General features: G+C 46.2%; 1 protein-coding gene and 1 pseudogene across 2 annotated transcripts in view; one reads left to right on the forward strand and one right to left on the reverse strand.

Annotated features, from left to right (window-relative positions):
* The window catches only part of RAI2 (retinoic acid induced 2), a 387,183-nt gene that overhangs the window by 93,136 nt on the left and 272,709 nt on the right, over positions 1–21,338 (reverse strand). The gene's annotated exons all lie outside the window — the stretch shown is intronic.
* LOC112919050 (protein Mdm4-like) overlaps positions 13,182–21,338 on the forward strand; it is a 45,865-nt pseudogene continuing 37,708 nt past the window's right edge.

Consider the following 21,338-nt stretch of genomic DNA (forward strand, 5'->3'; position numbering starts at 1 on the left):
ACATTTTTGAAATGACCAAAAATTCTAGAGATGAACAAAGTGATGGTTGCCAGTGGTTACGGATGGGGTAGAGGGGTGGAAGAAAAGTAGGTGTGGTTACCAAAGGGCAAAAGAGGGATTCTCGTGGTGATGGCAATGTTCTGTATCTCTACTGTATCAATGTCAATATCTTTGTTGTAATGTTGTACTATAGTTTTGCAAGATGTTACCACTGGGAGAAACCCCAAACCTCTCTATATTATTTCTTAACTGCTTGAGAATCTACAATTATCTTAAATAAAAAGTTCAATTAAAAAATTTTAACTCTCCTGTTTTGAGTTATTATTTTCTGGCTGTTCTACTATCTCTCTTCATCGCCTTCATCTACCAGATGGGAATTGATGGTGACTTGGGAGTACAGAGGAAGTGGTAAAAATGATAAGTGGACGGTTTCTGGGTGTATTTTGAAGGTAGAACCAGAAGAATTTGCTGATGGATCAAATATGTGAAATAAATGGAGGGATCCAAACATGACTCCAAATTTTTCCTGGGCCATTTGAATGATGGATTCATTATTTACTGAAATGGGGAAGACTGAAAGAGGCGCATGTTCAGGGGAAAATTAAGAGTTTGGCTTTAGATATGTTGAGTTTGAGATTCCCAATAGATTTCCAAGTGGAGATGTACAGCAGGCAGCTGGATACATATGTCTGGAGTTAAGAAGAGAGGTTAGATCTGGAGAATCAAAGGGAGGAGCCATCAGCACTTGGGTAATTTTTAGTCATGAGTTTGGGTAAGATTCCCTAGGTAATATGTATAATAGAGAAGCAGCCTGGTCTGAGGCCTAGAACTCCAAAGTTTAGAGGCCAGACAAATGAGGAGAAAGCAGCAAAGACACTGAGAAGCAATGGCCACTGAGATAGAGGAAAGTCACGAGAAAGTGGAGTTTGGGAAACCAAGGCTTAACTCTCTGACTGTCCCTCCTTGATCTTTTTCATGGATGCACTGGCCTCTGGTTTCATATTCAGCCTCTTTTAATCACCATATATGTTCAGGTTCTCCCCTAAATTGTTGTCTTCAGCATTGAGCCCTCCCTTGAAGCTCCAACTCATAAAATCCATTGACTATTGGACACTCTGTTGAGATAGCATATGAGTACCTGTTCTAGTTATTCATTAATGCCTACCAAATCACCCATAAACTTAGTAGCTTCAAACAGTAACAATAATTTATTATCTCTCACAGCTTTTATGGGTCAGGAACTTGAAATTGGCTTGGTCGGGCAGGTTTTGGCCCAGGATCTCTCAGATGAATGCAGATGGCTGGGGTTGAAATCATCTGAAAGTTCATTCATTCACCCTGAGTCTGGCACCTGGGCTGGGAAGACTCAAAGCATTGGTCCAGGTACACCTCATCAATCTTGGAATTATACAATACACAATGCAATTGCAGGGTATGGCATTTTTTAAGCATAAATAAGGTGGTATCCATCACCATCCAAGTCTCCAGGCTGGCACAGTCTAAGTACATACCAGGATTCAGTGGTTTGGAACCAGAACCAGATGTTCGTTTTCCAGATATGGAACAGAATCTTACCAGATAGGATCATATTATCCCTGTGTGTCTATCCCAGGCAGTCTATCTTTCTGGAATGCTATTGTACCACAGCCAAAATGGTTTATCTCAATCCCTAAAATCACTGCATCACCCGTATGACATATAATAAGCAAAATTCACCATGCTGACAATCCCTACAAGCCTTTCTGTGAACTTTGGAGATTACCTTTGCATGAGCATCTATGTATCAGGGTTATCAGATGTTTCACTTTACCAAGACAAAACATCTCATTTTTTACACTTATGGTCCCATCCTAGTTTTTAATAGTGCTCCCTTTACTCACTCTCAAAAGTGTCCAGTTAGTTGATATATAATATTTTATATATTTATAATATTTTATTCTATCTATCAAATGTATTCCTCTTGCAGTCAGATCATTTCAGAATTGGGCTGAAGGTGCAAATTATTTCTCCAGAGGGCAATGGACTGATGTGTCAACAAAGGGCTCTGGTAGAGAAAAGAACCAGCCTTTCCCTGAGTGTGGGGGTGGGAGACACATAAGAGCCCAATGTGTTTAACATCAAAAGGGAATCCAGGTAGACACTAAATGTAAAGTCATCACTCTCATTTGACTAATAAGTAAGTCACAGAAGTTCTCTTAACCCATCTCTGCTTATTTGACTCGTCTTATTAACCAATACTCGCCACCGGAAGCAATACTGATGCCCATGGCCTGAAACTGCTCAGGGCTAGAAGGCTACTCTGTAAAATGCCACAGTTCTTCTGTTGCCACTGGTTGAGTTGTATATTTAGCCAAGAGTAAGGTAAATTTGTTCTCAAACCTGTTTACGCTTATAGCTATTATTAGAACTCTGTAACCTAATTAGATGTGACCTAAATTGATATATAAAAAGACTATAAAAGCTTGAATTATTGGACAGACTTGATTAAAGCAAACTGCTAGAGGTAAAAAAATAAAAATAAAAAAGCTAGTGGTCTGGATGGAGTTGCTTCAGATATAAAATATTAGGTGAACATCAGAAAACTCTAGAGAGTTAGTACTCAGATTTCCATACAAAATATGAGGAAATTTTAAGTTGTGGCTACTCAGCATCTTTTTTCTTTAATTGTTTATTTTAGCAGGAGAAAGGCAGAGGAAGAGGGAGAGAATCTCCAGCAGACTCCTTGCTGAGTGTGGTGCCTGACACAGGGCTCGATCTCATGACCCTGTGATCAGGACCTGAGTCAAAATCAAGAGTTGGATGCTTAATCAACTGAGCCACCCAGGTGTCCTGCTACTCAGTGTCTTTGAAAACTATTCCTATGTTTGGGGAATTTCCCTTCTCAAGGTCAAAGTCAGAAATCTCCCAGCCTCCCTGTGGCTGGGGAGCAGGCCCATGACCTAGGCTAGGCCAATCAGAATTTAAAGTGGAAGTGAGTAAGCTCCATGGGGAGTCAATTTAGGGGTAGGTGGTGGTAGAAGGATCTACCTTTCTGTGAGGCAGTGGTAGCAGAGCTTTTGGTGCTCACTGAGAGGAAGAAGTCTGTGAGAGAAGGTTTGTGAGAGATATCAGCAGCTCTGTTTTAGATATGTTAAGTGGAGATGTGTATTAGACCTCCTAATCAAGACGTCCAGTAGGCAGGCAAGTGGATATCTGAGTATGGAGTTTAGAAGAGAGGCCTGAGCTAGAGATACAAATTTGGGGAGCATTAGTATGCAGGTGGTAGTTTAGGCCATGGACTTGGATAAAATCACCTAGGGAGTAAGAAGGAATGAGAAGAAACATGAAGGCCAAGTCTGGGCTACTCCAAAGCTTAGACGTTGGGAAGATAAGGAAGTACAGGACAGGTGGGTAGGAAGGAGAAGCCAGTAAGAAAGAGGCCAACCAAGACATGGCGGCATCTCAGAGACCAAATGAAGAGTTAACAAAGAGATGGTGATCAACACTGTCACTGTTGCCGATGAGTCAAGTAGGATGAGGCCTAAGAACTAACCATGGGATCTGGCAACATAGAAGGTCTCATCCTTCATGAGAGCAGTTTCAGTGATTTCTCTTTGGCCACCTGCAGTTCAGACCATTGTGGTTTTCCCATTCAGGGGCTGGTGGGGGCTGTTAGGACAGCTCTATTAGCTCCCACCTCAGTTGGATGGGCCTGTTTTTGAAGCTCATCCCCCAAACTGGACAACTGTGGTCAAGGCTGGCTCCAACATCCTGTTTATTGGGTGGAATGGAAGTCCTTTTAGCCAGTTGACCCTCTCAGACCCTCTAAACACAGTGCCCCACAAGAGGGCCCATGAATCATCCCAGATGTTGGGAAGGACGCAACCAGTCCACCCTCATAGACTCCTTATCTTGTTTCTTCAAACCACAAACACTTCTCCCTCTTCCTCACTCTCACTTGATGGCCCTGTTTCTCACTCCACTGGAAACATATTAGCAGTCAGGGTATAGTCCCTCAGGTTCCCACCACAACATCCTACCTGTGACCGTGCCTTCCCCTCCTCTACTACAAATGAATTATCGGCTCTTAGCTAAGGCTGACCCCTTACTTGTGCACTGGTTCCGATCCCCACTTATAGGACCAGCTACATAATTTGGGAGCCTAGTACAGAATGAAAATGTAGCATCCCTTATTCAAAAATTACTAAGAATCCCAAGACACCGACAGCAGAGCATTAAAGCAAGTAAGATGCCCTTCTGATGCCATGGTCCTGAGTGCACAGGTCATATGTCCATGAAAGTGGCCCTCAGCCCTGATCCGAGTAAGGATGCCTTAGTCCTTGGGCCACCTTCTCCCACAGAGAGAGTCCTATGCTGAGTGGGCCCCTCAATGAGGTAATCTGAGGAGATACTTTGGAGAACAGGCATTGTCTTTCAGAGAAGCAGGGAGCAACCCAGGAAACCATGGCTATGCCGCCAGCAGGGAGCCACTTCTGTCTAGGATCTTGAGACACTGCTTGGTAACTACAGCCACACTCTGTGAGTGTGAGAGCAGGAGTTCCTTTGCTCTCAGCCCTACATGCATGCCTTAGGACAATCCACGAAGGACACCGAAGGACTCCAAGGGCACATCTGCCGGCCTGTCTTACTCTTTCCATGTGGTCAGCACTCCAGTATGGCTCCCAGGCTTCTCCCCGGGACCACTGTCTGGTTCGGGGATATCTGGTTTCTCCTGGAGCCTCTTTCCTGCTTGGGGTCTGACAAAACCAGCCTCAGGGCTTCTGGGTCACCCTTTTTTGAAGACTACGTGCTGATGGCAGTTGACACTCTGGCTCCAGCCTCTCATTTGGAGGAATCAGAGGATCTTACTGTCCAGATTTCCAGATTGGCAGGGGTGTCTCTGTAGTTTAGGACAGGGGGAAATGCCATGGCTCTGTTCCCCCTAGACAGGTCACTTCTTCTTGTTCTGGCTACTTTCTCCTTCTTCTTGGGAGACTCAGTCACCAAGGAGACTTCTTGGGCTGGCTGACTTTCCTGAAGCCCCATCTTCCCCAAAAGAAATGGTCTCAGGAGGGAAAATGCCATCACACAAACAGGGGTCCTCCTGTCCCTGTGTTGGGCTGCACCCACTTGCCTCACTGCTTTTTCCTGTAGAGGTGGGTCCAGCTATACCCCACAATCCAGTGTCTCCTCCCTCCTCTTCTTGCCTCCATGGTGGCAGCTTTTCATTTCCTAGTGGGTGCTCTTGAACACCTTATCCCCATACACTTGCTACTTCTCCAGGGAATACACCTTCAGCTACTTCTGGCCGCACTTTTTTTTTTTTAAACTGGATGATACACATTGGCCAGCAGCCTCCTCCCCTGTGGTATTTCTCTTTCCACCTGGGCCCTCTGTGGTGGTTAGCATATCTCCATCACGTTAAAAGGCAGGCCCTCCATGGCAGCATGGGCTCAAGGGTGACTGTCGGGAACTCCTACTAAGGTCAGCTCCAAGCTGGAGCCCCATTGAGCCAGGTAGGGTTTGGGGCTCAGAAGCTTCTACAGGGTCTGGCCCTCTTCTTACTGTGCTGTGACGCTCTTAATAAGAAGGAGCAAGTTGCTCCTGATGCTCAGCATACATTTTGAGGTGGCAGGGAACTGAGTAGAAACAGAGTAAAAGAAGAGGGGCCTAGATTTGTCAGGAGTGAAGGTAGAAGGGGCTGAGGGAAGGGTGGTGTGATTCCTCCACTGGGCTCAGTACCCAGATGTCAAAATGGAAGGAGTCCTTGTAGGCACAGGGTACTGGCGGGGAGGTGGGGGGCAGATCTAAGAGTAACTTTGAGCTGTTGGTGAGGGACACGTAGCCTGGGCCTGGGCTCTCACCCTTTCTCAGCCTACCCTCAGAGGCCTTGGTGTTCTGGGACCGCTCCGAGGTGGGTGCCTGCCATCACTGCAGTAGCTCAGCTTGCTGGCAGCTGGAGACTTGGACTCTGGCATCTTATGCCAGTAGCAACCCAGGGAAAGCCATGTTTTGGAGTCCAAAGGGGCTTCCCTGTTGGCAGTCCTAAATGTGGACCTGGACAGGAAACAGCTCCTGATTCATGTCTAGGCTCTCGGCAGCAAGGGATAGACGTGCGGTGGACTTTGGGTACTGCCCAGTACCCTGGGTATCTGGAGAAGGAAATCCTTTTGATGCCCTGTCACCTTCCCTCTGTTCTGAGACTCTCTCCAGGCTCACCTCCCTCTTCTAGGAGACTGCCCACCCCCCATCAGACTCAGAGGATGGTGGGGAGCTGCTGAGATGTGTCTGGATACGCCTGTGCTTATATGCCTGTGCTCTGGGTCATGAAGGCCGAGCCAAAGGTGGCACGCAGGAAGGTCTCCCATGTGCATAGAACTGGATGTGCTTTTCCAGAAAGCTGGGCTTCGTGCGTCCTGGCCACACTGCCTGGCACAGTATGTGCTGGATTTTTCATCTTCCCTGGGATTCCCAGGCCTGGCACCAGGACAGGAAGAGTACCGCGGTGTTTGTGCTCAGCACTGCGGCCGCTGGCTTTCCCAGTTGGACGGGGCTGGGCCTCTTGGGCCATAGCAGGGGGTGAAGGACAAAGGGCATGCTGCCCCAACCAGGCTGCCTGTCTCTAGGGAAGTATGTGTCTGAACACCTCCAGCTGGCACTGTGTGGTCAAGGCGAATGGGCCTGTGCCAGACCCTGCTCCAGTACTAAGGTGATGGGGCCCAGAGTTAGGCAGAGGAGGATGGACCACCTTAGGCCCAGGGGAAGCTGGGAGCAGGAGCTATCAGTCCCTGGCAGGCATAGCAAGGCAAGTCAGTTCCAGCACCTCCCTCCCGGGCAGTCCAGGGTGGCCCAGGGTGCTGGGCAAACTGTAACAACAACCAAACGTTCCCGTGGGCGCCTCTCTTCTCTCAACATGCAGTAAACTCTGACCTCGGGCCAGGCACATACATCCCCCTGTCAGAGTCTTACAACAAGCCCTCCAGAAAAGCACAATTTTCTCTACATAAGAAACAAGGACAGAGGCTCTGAGAACTGCAGTGACTGGTCATGCAGCTAGTAAATGGCAGAGCTGAGATGCAGACCTAAGGCTGCTTAGATCCAGCCCCCTATTAAAATGCCCCAAAGTGGACCCCTGCCCCTTGCCTCCTGCACAGGCTCCACGGCAGCCTTGTCGCTGGCGAGTCTCCAGCACCTGGCATGCTGCCTGCTCTACCATCAACACTTAAAAGCTGTCTTGACCACGGGGTGGGGGAAAAGACATTCAGCATGTCCAAGATCCCCCTGGAGGCCCACGGGTATCTAGCGGACTGAGGGCAAGCCCCTTGCATTCTCTGGGACTCCATTTCCAGATCTGTAAAATGGGCAGGGACCCAGCAGCCCTTCCCACTCTGGGGTTCTGTCTCTGCCCTGAGATGAGCATAACAAGAAGGGAAATTTGGCTCAAGGGACAGGACGCCTTCCTCAGCCCTGGGATCAGGCTCAGGGCTCTTCTGAAGCCACTCCAGCTATAGGCAGGGAAGAACTGGTTCTCTCTGGCCTGGGGCAGGGCAGCTGGGCAAAAGCTGGAGGAATGAGCAGGAAAGATCCAGCAGGCTCTCCAGATCAACTGGAAAGGAAAATGGGTGCAATGGGTATACATGAGACAGGCCTGGCTAAAGCTCTGAAACGGGGATCCCCACACCCTACTTCCTTGGGCACCTACACCGCAGAAACTCACATGAAAACACCCCCCACCCTTCACCCTACTCAGCTCCTCAGAAGCATTGGTGTGCTAGAGCTGGCCCGTACTGCTTCACACCACTTGGTATCAGCCCGCACTGCTTATACCAGCCCACACTGGCTCACGAGAGCTGCTTGTTAAATTTTCAGGGATTGTGTGAACTGGTTGATTTAAATATGGCTGTTGTTAATTAAATATATTAAGAATTAATTAAATATATTAAGGAGGGTTCTTGTGATGAGCACTGGGTGTTACATGAAAGTGATTAACCACTAAATTCTACTCCTGAAACCAATATTATACTATATGTTAACTAAATAGAATTTATTTTTATTATGTTTTTTTAGAGTTGAGGAGAGAAGAGAGGGGAGAGCAGAGGGAGAGAGAGAGAATCTTAAGCAGGCTCCAGACCCAGCGTGGAGCCCGACACGCAGGTCGATCTCACAACCCTGAGATCATGACCTGAGCCAAAATCAAGAGTCAGACACTTAACCAAGCGCCCCCCCCCCAACCAGAATTTAAATAAAAACTTGAAAAATGAAAATAAAGAATGAAATTAAATAAACACACAATTACACAAATTATATTAAAAACAAAATAAATTTTTGTATTGTATTTTATATTATCTATGATCTTGAGGGATTTTTGCATCTTACATCTTTATATCTAATGGAAATGCCATATAATGCTGGGCTGCCATGCACCTCCCCCCAACTCATCACACTGGGAGCCTGAAATCAGCCGTGGTGGGAGGACTTACACCAGGAAGACTGGCAAATTACAAATGAGGCTTTTAATTTTGACTAAGAACTGGTGTTTACCATCTACCAGCATCCCACTGGAGAGAAGGGAGGGCAAATAAAGCCATCTTGTCCATCTTCTCTCCAACCAGAAACACCTACCATTCCGGATCTTGCAGTACTGGCCACCTGCAAAGCCCCCTCACTTCTCAAAAACTCTGAGCCCTTATATGTTTTTGAAGGAAAGAGTTAAAAATAAAATTATTTAGAGATTAGTAGGTAGCTACTAAAGATGATAGGCACTACTGATATTAAGATAAAGTCTTTAAAAAAAAAAAGATAAAGGCTTATCTCAAGACACTGCGTCATTTCTGCTGGCTGGAGAATTTCAGAGTGCTTCCCAGGAAAAGAACAGACAGACCCGAGTTCCCATCCCTCCTGAACCACCGTGCTTGCTCAAGGATGCCCTTCCCTGGCACTAAGAACAGTGCCATTAGGGCAGAATTACCAGGAAAGTCAGATGAGATAATTTATGTAAAAACACCTAGGGGATCCCTGGGTGGCTCAGTGGTTTGGCACCTGCCGTCGGCCCAGGGCGTGATCCTGGAGAACCAGGATCGAGTCCCACGTCGGGCTCCCTGCATGGAGCCTGCTTCTCCCTCTGCCTGGGTCTCTGCCTCTCTCTCTCTCTCTCTCTCTCTCTCTGTCTCATAAATAAATGAAATCTTAAAAAAAAAAAAAAAAAACCACCTAGCGCAGTGCCTGGCCTAGAGTACATATTCAGTACATAATTTGCGGGGCCTGGTGCAAAATAAAAATGTGGGGCACCTTGTTTAAAGAGCCGAGGAAATGGTACTCAAATATAAAGCTTTTTCCTTTCTTTCTCAGTCTGTCTCTTGACTTGTCATGGGGCTTTTATTTGCTATTTAATGTCAGGCTAGATAAGGAAAAATGAAAGGTTTAAATTATTAGCATACATTTTCCTGCACACGCTGAGGCCTGCCGGCTGCTGGTTCCTCCTCCCACCAGCCACCTCACCAAGCCGCCGCACCCACACTGGGCTGAGCTATGACCAAGTCGAGTCCCACCTCTCACGGGGGTGTCTCCCCAGTCCACAGGAGATGGATGACCCTCCGGGATCTTTGAACCTGTGCACCAGAGCACACTAGGTACCTGGATTCGGGGTGCATAAGAGGCTTGTCTCCACCAGGGTACAGCCTCTGCTAGGCCCTGCGTGGGCCATGGCAATGCCAACCCCGGGCCAAGGTGGCTACCACCACAGCCCCCCCTGAACCTCCCCAGGGTGCGCACACCTGAGCTCACAGAGCCCCTCTGGGCGTGGATGCTGACAGCACAAATCAGGCCTCTCCTCCCCCTCTCCCCCTACTGCCACCCGGCTGCTCTCTGGGTAGAGGGCCAGGGCAGGGGGGTTGGGGCCAGGGGAGGCCAGGTGGGTCCTGGGGCACCAGCGGCTGGGGAGCAGGTGGCGAAGAACGTGTCCTGGGGAGGTGGAGAAGGCAGGACTGTGTGTGAGCCCCTGGCACCTGCTCCCGAGTTCCCCTGGACTTTATCTGCAGAGGTAACATTACCAAGAATCTCCCGAGGGCAACGACGGAGCATTAAACCATGCACAGGGCCTTTCAGACCACCTGTCCCACCCACCCACTTGCCTCCTCAACCCCTGGGCCAGCCACCCGCTCCTCAATTTCCCTGTCTGTACTAGAAAAGCTGCCCCAGCTTACAAACACATGGTCCATAAAAGCTCCAAAACTTCAAAACACACAGACATCCCCGAATTCCGCATCCGATGCCTCAGGTGGCCCTAACATATTTACTCCCTTTTGCACCTCGAATCACCGTCCTCTTTTTTGACCCCACTCTGATCAGATTTTATCTATGACTCCATGGAAACCACTACTGTCACTCGGTCTGGAGTGTCCACTTACCTTTCCTCTTACAGACGGGCGGGCAGCTGGGACACCCTGGGAGCATCCCTGCGAGGGTCACTCGGTGCCACTGTGCCTCGGCGGGCACCTGTGGCCCTGGCCCGGGCTGTTGCCATCTCTCTCTCTCTCTCTCTCTCTCTCTCTCTCTAAGCCTGAGAGTGGAATTTGAAACAATCTCTCCAGGACCTGTCTAGCCTCAGGCCTCTCTTCTCGGAGAACATCTCAGCCATGGCAGATTCAAGGGAAGCATCGAGACGTGTTCCCTTTGGGCACTTGCTTGCTTTTCCCCTCCTTTACGCTTCTCCTCAAAGCGAATGCCATGCAGTCACCGTATGACCACGTTCAAACTCTCCGAACTCAGAACATTCTCAAGTTATCGTGACAATGAGATGTTTATCTGGAGACAATAATTTGAGTTCCACATTTTTCTATTGCTGTTTTCTACTTTAAACATTTGCCCTCAAATTCAAATTAGGGCCAAGAGTGTGATACTGTTAGTTATGAAACACCTGGCTTCGTGGATACTAAAATAGCTATCCTCTAATCATGCCACCAGTTACAGTATTTAAAAACCAGAACTATGTCTTCTTTAAGGGTTTTCTTTTTGAGATCACAGCATCATCTTGTTCTTTAAAAAGGAGCTGGTTGGCAAATTGGCTACATGCATTGGCAGCTGGTCTCACTTTAAGGAAGTCCAGGGGGAAAGCCCATTTGATTTGAAATTCTTCTGGAGTGTTAGCCATATGTAGCGCATCACAGCTCTGTTCACACTAGACTTCTATGTGAAAAAAAAGAAATGAGAAAACTATCTTACTTATTTTTCTGCGTGTGACCTAATCGTCTTCGTGTTCCCTCCTGCTTACTGGCAGAGCAAATTCAACTTTTCAATCAATCATGTCTTCATGTCTCCCAGTTTTAAAACTTCTCTTGTAGTCTAAAAATGCCCCTTTCTGGGCCAGTCTCCCTCACATATAGAAAGAGCTCTTAAGAATCAAGAAGAAAAAGACCAAAAGCAAAATTTTAAAATGGCCAAATATAAATAGTCTGGAGAAAAAGATGAACAAATGATTCTTTCTTGATGGGGGGGAGGGAAGAGGGAGAGAAAGAATCATAAACAGGCTCCACATCCAGCGGGGAGCCCGATGCAGGGCTCAGTCTTAACCCTGAGATTGTGACCTGAGCCCAAATCAAGAGTCCGAGCATAACTGACTGAGCCATACAGGTGCCCCCAAAGGATTCTTAAGTATAAGAAAATATGCTCAACTTCACTCATAATAAGTTAAAACTATACTGAGGCTACATTTCTCATCCATCCGTTGGGCAAAAACCCACAGACTTGACGAAACCCTTTGCTGGCAAGGCTGTGGGAAAACAGGCACTCTCCCACACTGCTGGTGAAAGCGAAAACTGCCATAGCCACTGTGGAAGGGGGTTGGCACTACGTAACAGAATTATACCCTCTCTCTTTTTACTGCTGGAAACAGAGTCATTAGCATCTTGAAATCTAATCAGGTTAAAGAGCCAATTCCAGAAACCCAGAACCATCTCAGAAAATTCACCCTTAAAATTCTGTTCCCCTAGAACTACTCTTGGTACCAAAATGCATATTAGGCAGGGTTCTCCAGAGAAACAGAACTAATAGGATAGATAGATAGATAGATAGATAGATAGATAGATAGATAGATGATAGATAGATAGATAGACGAAAGAGAGAGAGAGAGAGAAAATTTATTATAGGAATTGGCTCACACAGTTATGAAGATCAAGAAACCCCATACCTATGTCTCCAAGCTGGACACCCAGGAAAGCTGGTGTAGGTCAGTTCTAGTGTGAAGGCTGAGAACCAGGGAGGCCCAATGGAGTAAGTACTGGTCTGAGTCTAAAAGGCCAGAACCAGGAGCACTAATGTCTGAGGGCAGGAGAATATGGATGTCTCACCTCAAACAGAGACAGCAAATACCCTTCTTCAGCCTTTTTGTTCTCTTCAGGTCCTCAGGGGATTGGATGATACCCAGCCACAGTAGTGAGGACAGCTCTTCTTCATTCAATCTACTGATTCAAATGCTAATCCCTTCCAGAAACACCTTCACAAACACACCCAGAAATAATGTTTTACCAGCTGTCTGGACATCCCTTAGCCCAGTCAAGTTGACACATAAAATTAAGCATCACAAAGATTAACGAGAGGAGTGGATTATAACACACATTATGCTGCTTAACTTGCAAAGGTTTTAGCAAAAGGAGGGAGGGAGGGAGAGAGAGGAGAAGGGAACAGAGTCGAAAGAGAGAGAGAGAATGATGCATAATGTTAGAAATCTTAGATGGAGAAATGTTAGGTGAGTCTTGGTGAAGAGTTTACAGGGGTTGCCTATATCACTTTTTCAACTTTTCTTTTTTTTTTCTTCTTTTTTTTTTTTAAATTTTGTTTTTTTTTTTTTTAATTTTTATTTATTTATGATAGTCACAGAGAGAGAGAGAGAGAGGCAGAGACATAGGCAGAGGGAGAAGCAGGCTCCATGCACCGGGAGCCCGATGTGGGATCCGATCCGGGGTCTCCAGGATCGCGCCCTGGGCCAAAGGCAAGCGCCAAACCACTGCGCCACCCAGGGATCCCACTTTTTCAACTTTTCTTAATGTGAAACAAGTTTAAAAATAAAAACTTAGGGGAATATCTGAGAAAAGTCCCTCTCTGAGCTCTAGCCAGCATCCTCAAGGGACAGGGGTGTGGGCAGAAAGTCAGAGACCTGCTGTGCCCCCACGACATTCTTTGGGCCCTTGCACGCCTCAGTAGCAATGATGTCCCTGTCCATTTGCCCCCGTTCACCCTGCTGTCTCTGCTGCTGGCGTATCCAGTTGGCACCTCCCAGAGCTGTGGCGCTCCGCTACTCAGGGCCCTGTTGCCTCCCTCCTGGCTCTTACACGTGCTGTGTGTCCTCCTCAAGTCCCGCTGTGACTCTGTACAGCCTCCAGCCTCAGGTTCAGCTTGCAGCCCTCAGCCCTGAGGTCACTCTGCCCCCCGCCCCCCTCTGCTGGTGGGCTCACTAGCCAGCATTATGGTTCCTGTTGGCTTCCCTCAACAGGGCCCTTCTGGATGCCCTTTCTGCTACTCCAGTGTCAGGCCAGCCAGGAAGAGGGCCTGCGTCATTTCCTCCCACATTTCATGGGCCAGCGCTTTGTCACATGGCCCTCAAGCGAACGACAAGAGAGGCTGCGAAAGGTGATTCCTGTGTACCCAAGAAGAAAAGGTCTGATAAGTGTTTATAGACGGGCTGTATCACCATCCCCGAGAGAGGCCAGGGGAGGCCAGGACTCCCCGGGGGCTCAGGTAACAAGATGCTCAGCAGCAGCCCTGGCCTCCACTTACTAGATGCTAGCAGCACACACTCCCTTGTTGTTGCAACCAAAAATATCTCCAGACATTGCCAAATACCCCCAAGGGGGGTGGGGAGCAAAATCATGCTCATCTGAGAACCAGTGTTTCAGTAGGTGTCAGCATCTCATGGAGACCTTTTTCAAGATGTTTCCCAGGCTCAGCTGTGGGGGAAAGGGGCTGATCTGCAAAAGCTGAGGAGGGTCTGCCCCGCGAGTGAGGCACAAAGCAAGGGGCTTTGCCCTCGCATTAAATTCTAATTTAACTGTAATCTGATAAAATGGGATTTGCAGAGAATGTCTCAGGGCCATCTGCTGCAGCAATGGTTCTCAATGGGAACAGTACTTGTCCCCTGACAACAAGCCTAGGGGAAATGTGGAGATGTTTGAGGATGCTTCTAATCGTCAAAGACTAGAGCCTGTTGCTGGCATCTAGTGGGTGGGGGCCAGGGATGCCAAACAGTCTGTGGTGCACGGGACCATCTGGAATAGCAAATTTCTGTTCCGCCCAAGATGCCATTCGAACTGCTGTGTAGGAAGCACAAGAAGCACAAGCAAATTTAGAGTTGTTTTCACTGCCTCATGAAAATCCTGTTGGTGCAGGATAGCTGTAAATCTAGAGATTACTGGGTTCACTTATGATACAAACTTCCAGAGGGCTTAACTTTCCCGGAGACTTCTGAAAATCATGCAGTGAACAGATGCTGATGCAAAATTCCCTTGCAGTCAGTTTTTCAGGCCCAAAGACAGACCAGGCTTTGTGAGGCCTGAAGCTTTGCAGAATTTCGTGGGAGGGAGCTCTCTGAAAAATCAGACAAAACAGGGGCATCTGGCTGGCTCAGTTGGTTAAGCATCCGACTCTTGATCTCGGCTCAGGTCATGATTTCAGGGTCATGAGTTCAAGCCCTGAATTGGGTTCCACTCTGGGCATGAAGCCTACTTTTTAAAAAAATAAATCATACAAAATGACAAAATTAACAAAAGAGCAAAACTTGCAGCAAACTTTAAATTTCTTTTTTTTAAAAAAGATTTTATTTATTCATGAGAGACAGAGAGAGAGAGAGAGAGAGGCAGAGACACAGGCAGAGGGAGAAGCAGGCTCCATGCAGAAGCCCGATGTGGGACTCAATCCCGGTACTCCAGGATCACGCCCTGGGCCAAAGGCAGGCACTAAACCGCTGAGCCACCCAGGGATCCCCCAAACTTTAAATTTCAAATAAAAAGAATGACAAAGCTCCCAAACAAAAATCATAAAATGACAGTATTTTGTATGAATTAGCTTCCTGAAATATATTTATAATACTTTTTCCTTTTTTCTGGCTAGATAATCTGATAACATTTCATGTGAAAATAATTTTACAATATTGAGACACCTGTGTGGCTCAGCAGTTGAGCATCTCCCTTTGGCTCAGGGTGTGATCCTGGAGTCTCGGGATCAAGTCCCACATCGGGCTCCCTGCACGGAACCTGCTTCTCCCTCTGCCTGTGTCTCTGCCTCTCTCTCTGTCTCTCATGAATAAATAAATAAAATCTTATTAAAGATTTTAAAAATATAATTTCACAATATAATTTTCTACAGAAACAATAGAAATAATTCAACCTCACCTCCATCATGGCTGATCAAAATTTGTCTTTTTACTCCAACAATGAGACTGAAGAAAGAGAAATTAAGGAATCAATCCCATTTACAATTGCACCCAAAAGCATAAGATACCTAGGAATAAACCTAACCAAAGAGGTAAAACATCTATACCCTCAAAACTACAGAACACTTCTGAAAGAAATTGAGGAAGACACAAAGAGTTGGAAAAATATTCCACGCTCATGGATTGGAAGAATTAATATTGTGAAAATGTCAATGTTACCCAGGGCAATTTACACGTTCGATGCAATCCCTATCAAAATACCATGGGCTTTCTTCAGAGAGTTGGAACAAATCATCTTAAGATTTGTGTGGAATCAGAAAAGACCCCAAATAGCTGGGGGAATATTAAAAAAGAAAACCATAGCTGGGGGCATCACAATGCCAGATTTCAGGTTGTACTACAAAGCTGTGGTCATCAAGACAGTGTGGTACTGGCACAAAAACAGACACATAGATCAATGGAACAGAATAGAGAACCCAGAAGTGGACCCTGAACTTTATGGTCAACTAATATTCCACAAAGGAGGAAAGACCATCCACTGGAAAAAAGACAGTCTCTTCAATAAATGGTGCTGGGAAAATTGGACATCCACATGCAGAAGAATGAAACTAGACCACTCTCTTTCACCATACACAAAGATAAACTCAAAATGGATGAAAGATCTAAATGTGAGATGAGATTCCATCAAAATCCTAGAGGAGAACACAGGCAACACCCTTTTTGAACTTGGCCACAGTAACTTCTTGCAAGATACATCTATGAAGACAAGGGAAACAAAAGCAAAAATGAATTATTGGGACTTCAAGATAAGAAGCTTTTGCACAGCAAAGGATACAGTCCACAAAACTCAAAGACAACCTACAGAATGGGAGAAGATATTTGCAAATGACCTATCAGATAAAGGGTTAGTTTCCAAGATCTATAAAGAACTTATTCAACTCAACACCCAAGAAACAAACAATCCAATCATGAAATGGGCAAAAGACATGAACAGAAATCTCACAGACGAAGACATACACATGGCCAACAAGCACATGAGAAAATGCTCTGCATCACTGGCCATCAGGGAAATACAAATCAAAACCACAATGAGATACCACCTCACACCAGTGAGAATGGGGAAAATTAACAAGGCAGGAAACCACAAATGTTGGAGAGGATGCGGAGAAAGGGGGAACCCTCTTGCACTGTTGGTGGGAATGTGAACTGGTGCAGCCGCTCTGGAAAACTGTGTGGAGGTTCCTCAAAGAGTTAAAAATAGACCTGCCCTACGACCCAGCAATTGCACTGCTGGGGATTTAGCCCAAAGATACAGGTTCAGTGAAACGCTGGGACACCTGCACCCCGATGTTTCTAGCAGCAATGTCCACAATAGCCAAACTGTGGAAGGAGCCTCTGTGTCCATCGAAAGATGAATGGATAAAGAAGCTGTGGTCTATGGATACAATGGAATATTCCTCAGCCATTAGAAACGACGAATGCCCACCATTGGCTTCAACGTGGATGGAACTGGAGGGTATGATGCTGAGTGAAGTAAGTCAATCAGAGAAGGACAAACATTATATGGTCTCATTCATTTGGGGAATATAAAAAATAGCGAAAGGGAATGAAGGGGAAAGGAGAGAAAATGAGTGGGAAATATCTGAGAGGGAGACAGAACAGGAGAGACTCCTAACTCTGGGAAATGAACAAGGGGTGGTGGAAGGGGAGGTGGGCAGGGGGTTGGGGTGACTGGGTGACGGGCACTGAGGGGGGCACTTGACGGGATGAGCACTGGGTGTTATGCTATATGTTGGCAAATCAAACTCCAATAAAAAAATAAACAAAAAATAAAAAATAAAATAATAAAACTTTTATCCCCCCCCCCAAATTGTCTTTTTATTATTGCTAGCTGGGATGCCTACAGCATATAATGTCACACACATGCTCTTACTGCTTAGAGTATTGCTGTAAGTCTGTGTACACAGGCAGGGGACTTCTATTTCTATTCCAGTTAATCAAAGAAAAAAACATAGTATATGCTTGTAATTATAAATGCTGGATTTATTAAGTGTATTAGTTTCCTATTGCTGCCATAGCAAATGACCACAAACTGGGTGGCCTGATATGAGAGAAGTGTATTCTCTCACAGTTCCGGAGGCCAGAAGTCCCAAATCGAGGTGTCAGCAGGACTGTGCTCCCTCCAAAGGTTGGAGGGGAAAATCCTTCCTTGCCTCTTCCAGCTCTTCAGGGCTCCTAGCATTTCTTGGCCTGTGGCAGCATCACTCCAGCCTCTGCCTCGATCCTCACATGGCCTTCCCTGTGTCTCCGTGTGCCCTCTCCTCTGTAAGGACACCAGCCCTTGGATCAGGGCCCACCTTAATCCAGTATGACTTCATCTTAACTTGATTACATCTTCCAGGACCTATTTCCAAATAAGATAGGTGTTATGAGGCTGCAGGTGGACATGAGTTTTGGGGGACACTATTCAACCCAGCACACCAAGTGTATCCCTGCCAGGAGAACTTCCATTTTGATTAGGCATCAATGAGAACTGAATCTTCCACTTGTGTCTGTCAAGTGTCTTGATGGAAGAATTTTCCACAACATCACGCTGTATACTTTCCAGACCTTCTTCCTCCTCCACTACCCACATGTCTTTGGTACGTGGTGATGTCAGCCCAGTTGGTATCCCAGTATGGCTAGGGGAGCCTTTGTCCCCACGCCACCATGTGTTGACACAGAAAATAAGCAGGATTCCAGAGCCACTCTTGTATCGGGATGGCTAACAATAAATTAACTATACACACAAGTCACCGTGAGCCACATAAATACTTCCCACTGAGAGTAGATTAAGTGCACCCTCAACTCTGATCTCAAAAATGTCTGTGACCACTTCAGTGCCACCAGATTTGAAGGAGGCTCTGCCGCCCACAGCACAGAGCTTCCAAAGTTGCTCTGGGTGTCAACATCAAGTCAGTAAGTGGGAGAAAAGAAAAAAATGGAATATCGTTGAAGAGGTTTCTCTGGTCTGTGGGGCAGGGCTGGAAATGGAGTAATCATTTTCACCGGCATTCACCCGGCCCAAACTCAGCCAGGTGGAGGGTAGATGTATGACAGAGGAGAAATCGAACTTGACACAGGAAACTTAACCGAATGTGGTTAGAATGCCTTAGTTTTGCAAATTTTGCAAAAACACATGACACGTGAACATGTTGCCAGGGCCGCTTCCTGGGGCTTGTTAGGGGTCTCTGCATGTGAGACCTCCAAGCTTAAGCCTTATTAGCTCACGCCAGGTAAATTTTTTGATAGGGCCATCAAACTATTAAGCCTGTGTAAGTGGGTTTGAGCAAAGGAGTTAGCCAAGATCTTCATCATTTCTTTAGAAACAAATGATGGCCAGTTGGATGGAAGTGAACAACCACACTTCAAGAGGGAACCTGAAAAGATACCCCTGGGATATCCTACGTCCCCTCCCTATTCCTATTCCAGCCACAGTGCCCCCCTTGATTTTCCTCCTCTATACCAGATACACTCTGGCCTCAGGGCCTTTGTATTTGCTAAACTCTTCTCCCCTGCCCCCATATCGCATGCTGGCTCCCTCAGTTCTTTGAGGGAGCTGTTACTGTGGCAGGCAGCCGCCCACCAAATTTATGCCCCCATCCATTGTGCGGAATTATTGGCAGTGCAATAGGTGCATCTAGGTAAGCATATGTGCTAAGATGACCAAGTCATCCCGGTATGCCTGGAACTTCCCTGGTTTGGGGACTTTTAAAAGCCCCACATCTCAGGAAATCCCTCAGTACTGGCAAACTAGCTCAGCCACCTGCACCTGGCTGAGCTTGGGGAAGTGAATGTCCGTGAACATGATTACCCCATTTCCAGGCCTACCCACGAGACCAGAGAAACCTCTTCAAGGATGCTCCATTTATTTCTTTTCTCCGACCTGCTGACTTGATGTTCACGGCCAGAGCAGCTTTGGAAGCTCTGTGCTGTGGGCAGCAGAGTCTCAGTTAGCCTATGGCCCCAAATGACCACATAGAACAGATTCCACCTAATGATTCTATGCTCCCTCCTCACAACCCAGTGATTGGAGCAAGGAATAAACTCTTGGGTTTAGTCACTGAGATCTGAGGGCTTATTTGTTATATCAGCATAACGTGAACGAACACAGTCATCCTTTCAGAGAGACCTTCCTAGACCACCGTATTTAAAACCGCAACTACTTCCCCCCCACTCCCCCACTCCCACTCCCTGTTTTGCACTCTTGCTTAACTTTTCTCCATGAACTTATCACCATCTGACATGGCATTTAGGCTTCATGGAGATGGGAAGTGTGTCTGTTGTGTTCACTACTGTACTTTCAACAGAACTTTCTGTGACAATGGAAAGACTCTATACCTGTGCTGTGGCAGGTATAGAGTGTGGCAGCCACTAGCCACATGTTTCTACCGAGCACTTGAAATGTGGCCAGTGTGACTGAAGACCTGAATTTCTAATTTTAGTTATTTTAAATTTAAATAGCCACATGTGACTAATGGCTATTCCATTGGACAGCACAGATCTAGAACAATGGTTCAATGTAGCCATCTAATAAATGTTTGTTGAGTGCAAGAATCAGTGAATGGATTCAACCGGCTTTTGCTGAATTTCTGTTAAGTGTCACATGCAAATGAGACCTTCGTGACTCAATGCATTGGTCAGGGGCTAACCTGGGCTATTCACTGAGATCTTCTTAAGTTTATTATTCTATGAGTGCCTAGCTCAGTGTTTGAGAAACAATCCCAAATGATGACTCTTCTCTGTGAGTTTAAGTTGGACAAGACTCATTTCTGGAACATGTTATATTCGATCGAGACGGGGGCGGGGGGGTTCCTTTCCCTGCCATTTACAATAGTAAAGCCGAGATAATATCAGAGAAGAAAGTTCCAGTGCTTTGTGTAGTGTGATTGGAGAATAGTTAAAAGGGCTTCATCTCCCAAGAGCGTCCCTCTTCTTCCATAGGTCTGAGCTCAGAAGGTGATAATTACACTGTGCCAGAGATGGCATCTGGTCTCTGAAAGCCATGTTGCCATCTTCTCGGACACATGGCCTGACTGCATTTCCCAGCTGCGTTTGCAGTTAGGTTTGGCCATGTGACTGAATTATAACCTGTATGGTTCCTTTGCAGGCTACTTTTTTTTTTTCCTTTCCCCTCTGGCTTTGAGATTTTCTCCTTTACTGGAGTGCTCTGTAGATTTACCACATTTTTCTAGGTGTGGATTTACTTTAAGTGATCTTGCTTGGGACAAGATAGGCTTTGTTTAGTCTAAAAACCCATGTCTTTTTCCAGCCCCCAGAAAGTGTTCAGTCACTGTCTCTTGGGATATTGCTTCTCCCCCATTTCCCTTTGATTTTACATTCTGCAACTTTGATTAGACATATGTTGGAACTTGCTCCGAACTACTTTCATAGTTCATTTCTCTTTACTTCTCTCTCTCTCCCACTCTGCCATCTGTGGGGTAATTTCCTCACATGTACCATCTAACTCACTAAGTTTCTTTTGCCGTTGTCTACACTGCTGTTCAACCTGTCCACTAATTTCTGACTCTATTTTTCATCAGTAGAAACTCTATTTGATTTTCAAATTTCTCCGGTCTTTTTTCCCAGTATTTTGGGTTTTCACTTTGGTTCTCTCTTTTATATCTTCAACTATATAAAATAGACTTATAGTGTCTTTAAGATTATTCTACAATATCCAACTTGGGGTGCTTATTCTCTTGTCTGCTGAATTGTTTAAGTGTCCCTCACAACGAGTGCATTTTTCTATACAATTGTAATCTTTTTTTTGTGAATTCTTCTTTGGCCAGGCTTGTTTCCCTAGCAAGCTTGCCATGCCCCCTTTTTAGAGCCCATCTGAGATGAAATCTTCATGCTCCTGGAGTAACTGTTTGGTCTTAGTGCTCTGACTTTGATTCCT

Source organism: Vulpes vulpes, chromosome X (assembly GCF_048418805.1).
Source record: "Vulpes vulpes isolate BD-2025 chromosome X, VulVul3, whole genome shotgun sequence".
Lineage (NCBI taxonomy): Eukaryota > Metazoa > Chordata > Mammalia > Carnivora > Canidae > Vulpes > Vulpes vulpes.